Raw genomic sequence first — 9,069 nt, 5'->3', positions numbered from 1 at the left:
GTCCTAGCACCCTTTTCCCCCTCACTAGGACCCAATTTTTAAGAGGGTGTGACCTATCACCCCGATGATAAATGAAATTGGTGGCTCTATATGACCGTTGGTTCTCATATATAAAGCCATTTGATCAACCGAATTTCATAACTAGCAATCTCATTCAAGCAACCAGGTATTCAAGAATTGAAGTGTTCACCATCAAGCATTTCCAAAGATCTTCAAGGCTACATTTCCTTCATTCAACCATTGTGGAGCAAGTTACATCATTCATATGCAAGCATGTGTGTGTTATTAGGGTTATTTCATGTTCACGCCATTTCATACAACATATATGATTACATTCAAGAAGAAAAGCATCATTATCAATCATTGCAGATCTGAGTTATATCTTTCCATTGTTTATTTCAGCATTTTGCAATATTTCATTTTGTAAGGACTCGCTTGTCCTAATCCTAGTTAAACCACCATAGTAACTCACAAGTATAGTTAACTTAAAATAGCCATTAATGCACATGCGAAGTTTATGATAACTGAGATGAAAATAATAAGAGAAATTTAACAAATAAAAGAATTCAAGTCTAACATGCATAAACCATAATTACTTACGAGATCGAGTTAAGTGCGTGCATGCATAGAAGTAAATTGCGTACATGAGATTATTACGAATTAAATTAACATGCAAATGCATAATTAAATCAACTAACTAAAAATTAAATACGAACATGCATGTAGAAAGAAAGAAAACTAATCTACGAAAATTAATTCATGCATGTTAGTGGGTTAGTATGTTAGTAGTTTTTCTCCTCTTTCTTTTGTTAGTTACATTGCATGGTGACTTCCCGTTGCTTTTACATCATGGACCTTATAGGTCTTTTACATAACTTTTACATGTGACCATTCTAGTCTTTTACAATAAGATACAATGTATATCATATAATTATAACAAAAATTTTATCTGCAATCTTTTATTTTGTCTCTGGATGTGTCATCTCCATTTGTCCTAGATAACCTCATCTCACAAACCAGATGACGGACATATGACCCAAGTATTTTATCCACCCAACCAAACAAAGTATAAACTTCTTGGTGCTCTCGATAAGCTCTCGACCCTCACGACTGAGTATCCTAGCAAGTTGGTACCAACTAGTAGTAAAGGAACCATATGCATTCATGTAGAACTAACAACCCATCCTAGTTGAACTAACTACATTTGTTATGGTAGGGAGAAAATAAATAATATTGATGGTCATCATTACCCTATTGGGGAGGTGAAGAAAATCTCCCTTCCTTGGTTAGCCCATAACAAGCACCATATTCCATAATCATTCCTCATAGACAGAAAAATAGTTAACCCTCTGTGGGTTATTATCAAAAATAATATTTATTATATATATTTATTGTTTTAATTTCTTTTTCCAAGTAAAAATCAATTTCTTTAATCAATCTTCAAATTAGAATTTTACTAATATTAAAAATTCCAAATAAAATAACCTCTATCCACTGTTATTTTATTCTCCTCTCTACAATTTTTTTCTATTTTATTGCATAAGTATTTAAATATAAATAATTAATTTAACCCATTTAAACCATTTTCACAAATACAAGAATAATTCTAAATTCCTCACTCTAGGTAAAATATAAAGTCAAAAGTCAAGTGCACATAGTAGGGTTTGAACTCCTAACCCAATGATCCCAAAAAAAAAACATACTCTTGCCACTATACCAAAGGTTAATTTCAAAAATAATATTCGGGAATATAACTAAACCATACTCGTAAAAATAAAAAAAGTATATATGGAATATCAAGCATAAATTTCGAGTATAAAAACTCAAATCATAAATTGATAAAACAAATATGGCTCCCCTATTAATCTATGGAAAAATTACAAGAATTAGAGGAGGAAGTGATTAAATAAAATAAAATAAAAAATGTATTTGGTTGTGCGCTGCATAAGGAGTTTGGCTAGGGAGATAGCCCCAAGAAGTGTGGTTGTTGTGGAGAGGAAGACGTGGGGAGATGAGGTAGGCGTAGGAAGAAAAGAGAATTTCTTGTAGCCAATTTGGTTCAATTCCAATTTGGACGTTTAATTGTTAATTTTAAATATGGCAGGCGTAGGGTATGGAGAGGAGGAAAGATGATTGTCATGTTCTTCAAACACACAGTCAGGTTAAAATTGTAAATTAATGTCAGAGATCAAAATCAATTTATGATATGGCAACATAGATAGGAAAGAAAATATTAGTATAAATAGTAATAAGAATTTCAAATGAAATCATGTCAATGAAAAGAAAACCTGGGTGTGAGGAGAATAAGAGAGAGATGAAAGCTCCAAAATCACAAAAGAAAGATAATCAGACTTCCAACCAAAAATTCTCTTTTGATGGTGATGATGGAAAATACAAGAATCCTTTCTTATTTATAAATTTTGAGGTTAAGTTTGGATATCATGCATATATTAATAATAATTTTATAATAAGTGCTAAATATAGTTCTTAACTATTTGCATGATTTACAAGTCTATTAATTTAAATCTAGAAGACTAATTGCATGACTTATTTAGTTTCAAGACAATTAATGGTTATATTTCTACTAAATATACTTATATTTATTCCATTATAATTTCTTTGCATGTTGTCATATATCTAGTTATTGTTAATTTTCTTATAATTTACAATTTATCCATTACGCATGTAAATACTTATAATTTAAATATCTTAAAATTTTAACTATTTAACTCTTAAATAGATTATCAACATCTGTGCATGTCAAATTTTACAAAATTATAATTTACAAATATTCTTACTTCTGAATTGATTATTTTATTTATTTAATTTAACCCTCTAATGCATGTAATATTAGAATTTAAAATCTTGAAAATTGACTTTTATATATATATATAAAATAACTCAATCTTCAAATAAATTAATTAATATATTTTTTTTATTTATACAAAAATTGGCCTCTCTCTCTCTCTCTCTCTCTCTCTCTCTCTCTCTCTCTCTCTCTCTCTCTCTCTCTCTCTCTCTCTCTATATATATATATATCCACACATGCAATTTATATTGTAAATCTTAAAGATCAAATATATATTTTATCTCTCTTGCATGTCGAATTTTATAAATTTAGAAATTTGTAATTTACAAATCTTGAATTTGATATATTTTTTTTATAACTTAACCTTAAAATGGATTATTTATTTATTTACTACAATAAATCTCTCTCTAACTTAGTATTTAAATTAAAATTTTATAAATGAAATATTATACTTCAAATATTCTCTCTCAAATAATTAATTATTTTATTTTAATTAATCTCTTTATCTATTTATTTTAACTTTTGAATAATGATATTTTGATTATTCAATTAATTTTTAACATTAATTTATTTATTACATATATAATTAATTATCAAATTATATTGTAATTATTTAATTCTTCAATCAATTTATTTTAGATTCCCAAATTTTAATTTACTATTTGTTATCTACTTGGTTTTTTTGCACAGGGTTCCATTCCTAAGGTCATTGTTGGCAAGCTACAAAACTCCTCCTCGGTCATATGTCTGCCTTCGATGATTAACCTGCAACCACCTCATGCTCAGCAAAAAGTCTTCAGTTCTCGATTAAATGCATTATATACATCATCACATTAAAATCAAATCATCAATAATATTAAGCATCATCATTAAAAATGACATTTAACATCATAAATAACATTAATCATCGTCATCAAAACAACTAGTCATCATTAATATTATTAACAACATAATATCATCTAACATCATTAATCACATTAATAACTTAATCAGTGTCATTAAGCAAATTAATTAGCATAGTAATATCAAATATCAATTTCTGGTAAGTAAAAATAATCTAAAACTTATGTGTCTAAAATGGGTCGTGACACATTCAAGGTTAATTAATAAATTGGGGTTTGACTTAGGCAAACCCCTATTCCCAATCTATTTCCCTTCTCTAGTGTGCACAAGAATAGGTATGGAGTTGTGATCTTCAAAATAAGCTTTATTCACAGTAACAAATCAATCCCCCATTAGAGTGTGAAAAGTGTGAAGGACCAGAGCGACCATTGCTATGGTCCTAACAAATTAGGAGCTCTTTCTAAGAACATGTATGAATCCTCTTATAATCCTCATATCCAAGTTTGTGGCTCAGTCCAACGATTGTAGCTTATTGTTTATGTGTTTTCACATCAAATCCCAACACAATTACCCTAATTTCAACATCTTCAACAAATCAATTCAACTCAAGGGAAAGAAGATGCTCATTCAATAGCCCTGGAATCTGATCATCATTTAAACCTCTTAGGTTTAGATCTATCAAATTCCTATCTTTCCCTAATGTATTGGTCCCTAAGTCAAAATATTAATGATTCTCATCCTTATGGTGAAAACCCCAATTTTTCATTAATACATTTTGGTGAACTTGACTCCTTACACCTTTAATCTTGATTTGTGTTCTCATATCTGAGTGTTTATGCAATTTCAAATTCAATTTTACATTTACAAGTTTAAATTCCAATTGAATTTTAGAAATTTAGAGGTTAGTTCACAAAAACCCTAATTTTTAATTCTAAAATTGAGCTTATGGGTTGTCTAATTTGGATTAATTATTTCAGATCAGATTTAGAAGAAAAAAAATCAAATTTAAATTCATATATCTTGTTTTAATCAAATTACATAAATTTAGAGGTTTATTCATAAAACCCTAATTTATTGGATTTGTGGGTTGCATAATTCATCAATTCAATTTTCAGATCTAATTTTAAAAATTAATAATGGAACTTAATAGATCTTATTTATTTTCTATTTCACACATGATTACTTTTCTTTTTACTTATATTTATCATAATGATGTGTTGGATAATGGCTTCTTTCACTTCACGTTGCTTCTTTTCATTCATAGCACTTTAGCGTATTGCATTTTTAGAATTTCTAAATTTCTTCCTTTCAATCAATTAGATATCAAAGTTTTCATTTATAGTGCATGTTGTTTTATTGTGATATTTTTAGGAAAATGCATTGCATATATAGATCACATTAAATATTTTGGAGATCCCAGTCCTAGAGATGTTAATGGAAAACCTAATACTTGTACCTCTCCTCAAAAATTTAATGTGAATGAAGAGAAAGCTATTACTCCTATTAATGATCTCTCTAATGGAGAGAAAGCATTAAAGAGAAACATGGCACCATCTTCTTCTCATACGCATACCCTAGCGCAAAGAGGGCAAGATCAAAATATTGGTGTTTCTATCTCTCTAGATCCTCCTTATTCTCTTATAGCCCATCTTAGTCATCAAAAAAATTGTAGAGAAAATGATGTTATGCATTTTATTCATGATATATCTCCTAAAATAACATTAAGAAAAGATGAAGCCGTAGATGATAAGGATATTCCTTCTCAATCTACCAAAAATGATATGCATGATGAAAGAAAGGAAAATCCTCTTCTACAAGATATTCCTTCTTCATATACTTGTCCCTTTGTTCCTTCCAAACCCACATACACTACAAATCTCAAATAAATTCATTATAATGTTCCTCCTCCTTTTCAATTGAGATATTCTTATAGAAATGGCTTTAACATAATATCAAAACAAGCTTTTAGAGGACAAAGACTTGGAAAATTTGAACAAAGAATTAGAGTCCCTATAAACCCTCTTACACAAGCTAGCACAAAAGGCCTAGGATATTATCATAATTATCCTATGGATGACCTCCTTAAGATTCAATACTTTAAAGATATCTTTCAAGACAAAAAAATATATCATTCATCTAAAAGTGTTTTTTCTTCAAAAACTCCTTTTTTCTCATATCACCAAACTAATGATCACACTACCAGTGATTGTCCTGATTTTTAAAATGGAATGGAAGGACTCATTAATAGAGGCATATTTCAAATCTTAAATGACAATCCTTATTCTTCTAACAATACTTGTCCTACATCACAAGATACAAGGCTTAATCCTATTGATGATAAGGAAAGATTAGCAATTAGAATCTTTTGGAAGTTAAAGTATGATAAGAATGTTGTTCTTACCTTAGTATTGTTTAGCAAGAAGCATAAAGAAGGTATTGAGCATTGTATTTTTCATCATGGTGGTTCTCACTCTCTTGGAAAATGTAAAGCATTTAATGAATTTTTTCAAGAACAATTTGATAGGGCTCGAATAGATCTTTCAACAAATATTACTCTCTTTCTTGGTGAGAAAGTAGTGCCTTAGCACTCTTCTCACCCTTTATGTTGCTCCTCACCCTATGACACAAGTAGTTAACTTAATTGGGGGCTCTTTGTCACAAGATGTGATGTTTTTTCAATATTAAACATTGTGGGGTAGAAACATGGTTCATTCTTGCTTCCATACTTGGGGAGCAAGAATATTATATTTTTTCTTTCTCTCTCTAAAGTGTCACTACTCCATTTAGGGGTTGCATTTTTCATGTTTTTATATCCTTTCTTGCTTAGAGTGATATGTCTTATATGGTTAATATTTCTCTTTAATGGAATATGTGATCCTTCCTTCTAAGTTTCTCTCTCTCCCTTTGAAGATTACCTCTTCTTTAGAATTGCATTTTACATATATTAATGTCTTTTCTTATATTTAATATTTCTTCATGTGAGTACATTATGCATTTTTCATATGCTTAATCTCTCCTTAGAGGTTGTGTAATTCTTCTCATTGTCCTTGTGCTTGGGGGGGAAATGATCTCTTTCTCTTATCCTTTCTAAGAATGATTTGATGTCATTCCTTGTTTAAAGTTGTTTGATCAAGGATTATTTATTATGCAAGAGGTCTATGTCCTTGGCTAGGTCCTATTTTACACTTGGGAATGTATATCTATCATAACCTTACCCCTCACATTGGGTCAAAAGTGTGTCATCCTTCATCAAGAATCCCTTTCACCTAGCAATAGGGGGAGGGTATGCATTCTTGTTCTCCTTCCCTTCTTTGGTAGAAGATGTTATGTTTGTTCAAGAACTCCTCTTGGAGGTAGATGTCTTTTGAGAAAAGATCTCTTCTCCTCCAAGGATCCTCCTTGCACTTATTGCAAGATCTCTTTTTGAACTATCTTATCCTTGCTTGTAATAGTATTTCTTTTTTAGCTTGGATTTATGATATTGTAGTCTATAGGATATCTCCTTGGTGTTGAAGGTTATGTATCCTTGTTTTTAGCTTCCTTAAGACATAAAAAAACACTATGTTGATAGCTTAAGGGGGGGCACCCATATCTCCCTCTTTGTGCCATATCTTTGCATGTCTTAAATGAGGTGTTCAGACTTGAAACCAAAGAAAACAAACTCTTATACGAGATGCTTCATGCCCAAAACCAGACACAACATTTGATATATGTCTTAGATGGTCTGCACATCACCAAAATCGAAGCCAGACATTCTCCCCTTGGCATTTGCATTTTTTTTATATTATTGGAGATTGTTGGATGTATTGGAGAGATGTGTTGTCATTGTTGTCAACATATTTTCTTTGTTTGGTGTAGTGTTGCAGCGACTTCAGTTAGTTAGTTTATGCTTTGTATTGATGATCAATGTTTGTAGATTAAAGGGTATGTAGAGTGATATCTCTAGTTGATTCAGCATGAGTGTCAGAGGTCCGTATGAAGATTTGAGTAAATTATGAGTATCTGTGTTTTGGCCAATTTTTCTATTGATCAATATTGTCATTGTTCAGTATTTTGATCTACGTTGCTCTGCATTATAATATCTTGGTTTGCATATTTGGGAATATATTTCGGACGTTGATGTGTGTCCTTAATTCAAGTGGTTCGTGATTTGGTTCTCTGCAAGTGATTTTTCTAGGTTGATAGTCAGTTCAGTGAATGTTCTTGAAGTTTGGTAAGATGATGATGTGATTCTAGTAATTTGAGTTAGTGTAGATGTTGTTGTGGTAATTCAGGATGCTTGTGGATGTTTCTAGATCATGTGCTATTTGTGTTGGTGGTCCAGATTGATCGATGAGCGCGTTATTGGTAATTTTCCTTGATCCAGTGGTGTTCTTCAAGTTATTGGTCGACATGGTGATTGTAACATGTTGTGAATGTTTTATGCTTAATTCTTGGAGGTGTTTCATAATCAAGGTGGCAATTTAGGTTCATGCTATGTCTTAGCCGACATTGTTTTGGTCTACATATGATATTGTAGCACGTATGGTTATATTTTTGTAATTAGGTGAAGTGTGTTGAGATGACCTTGATGATATTGCTCCAAGGTTGATTTCATGTATAAATTAATGTAACTTCTTTGTAATTGAATATGTTGTGGATGTGTGTCATGTACAAATAATGTACTAATCATTTAGAAACAAAGCAGAAGTGTGAATAAGTGTGAGATATGTTATGTACTTAACCAAAATTGTAACTAGGCATAAAGGATGTTATTTATTAGTTCATGATTTTCCAAAAGTGATCTGAATCTGTTTGTAAGGCAGTGAGTCTTCCCAGGGTTGTTGTTCTTTGTTGTATTTGAGCAGTGAGCTCTAGGTAGTGTGTCTAAATGCATGTGCATTTCCTATTGTAATATTTCATATACTTCTAACAATGTATCATCATATTGTGGGTAGGTTACCATTGTGGTTTTTCACTTGACCGAGTTTTCCACATTAAAAATCTTGGTGTTATGTGTGTTCATATTGTGTTGTTGATTTATGTTTTCATTGTTAATTATCAGATATGAAATTATTGTAAGTTGTTGCAAGTTTTGGTAACAACTGATTCACCACCCCCTCCCCTAGTTGTTTACCCTATTTTCATCAATTGGTATTGGAGCAAGTTCCTCCTGAGAAGTTTAACGACTTAAGATGACTCAGGATGGAAACTTACCAGGAGAGTCTAAGATTTGATGGAACAAATTGTTCTCTTTTAGAAGAATCAGATGCAGTGTCACTTGAGATGCATTGAGGAAGATTATTAGAGTTACTAAAAACAAATATACTATTCTTGCAAATGGTCTTTCAACTCCGAATGAGACTAAGGAAGTTGAATAAAATATCAAGGCTAAGGAAGCATTGTTGAGTGCTCTGACTGATTCTAAAATGACAAAT

This window comes from Cryptomeria japonica, chromosome 11 (genome assembly GCF_030272615.1).
Source record: "Cryptomeria japonica chromosome 11, Sugi_1.0, whole genome shotgun sequence".
Taxonomy (NCBI): Eukaryota; Viridiplantae; Streptophyta; class Pinopsida; order Cupressales; family Cupressaceae; genus Cryptomeria; species Cryptomeria japonica.
The sequence above is the reverse complement of the archived record's forward strand: the minus strand, read 5'-3'. Positions refer to the sequence as shown.